Source organism: Arachis duranensis, chromosome 4, assembly GCF_000817695.3.
Source record: "Arachis duranensis cultivar V14167 chromosome 4, aradu.V14167.gnm2.J7QH, whole genome shotgun sequence".
Lineage (NCBI taxonomy): Eukaryota > Viridiplantae > Streptophyta > Magnoliopsida > Fabales > Fabaceae > Arachis > Arachis duranensis.
This window is the reverse complement of record NC_029775.3, coordinates 116,263,490-116,264,215: the sequence shown is the minus strand read 5'-3', so window position 1 is coordinate 116,264,215 and position 726 is coordinate 116,263,490.

Below are 726 nucleotides of genomic sequence, written 5' to 3'. Positions count from 1 at the left end.
GCTATGTAAGTAGGACGAATGGTTTCAATGATGCCAACAAAACAGGTATGTTTTAATTTCTTGTATTTTCTTTATGAACAGTAGATCTACAACTATTAGTTTACTATTATATTCTTTCACTTTCAAAATATTTATGTAGGGTTCATAATACAGAAACTAGGATATACAGTTAATTAACAAACAATTTTAGTCGTGCAAAGAGAAGGCCATTAGTCTCGAAAAATATAACTATTACAGATATAATTATTTATGTATTATTTTTATTAATTTAAGTTAAAAAAATTTATTGAAATATAATATTAGAATTTTTATAACTAAAAAAATCTAAAATTTAATCTTTTATTATAAAAAAATCGTTGAGTATTATCAAATTTTCTGTTGAATTTAGCATCATGCCACATGTTATCGTCGTATTTACAATAAGAAATTAAAATTATTTCGTCGTGTTAAATATTTATTTGTCAGATTTGTTATTCCAACAGTAAAATTATTAGTAATAATTGGAGGGAGAATGGAAAATTTGGTGCGAATTCATTACCATCGAATCAATTTAGTGAGACGCAGCATTTTGGTCATATGCAAAACATTATTATTGGATTTATCCGCCCGTAAATCCGACAGTAACGAGCCCTAAAATTAAATTCAAACCGCGAACCCTCTCCTCCTTCATTTCGAATTCCTTTCTGTATTCTCTCTTCTCCCACTCTCGCTAACCCTCTCTCCACC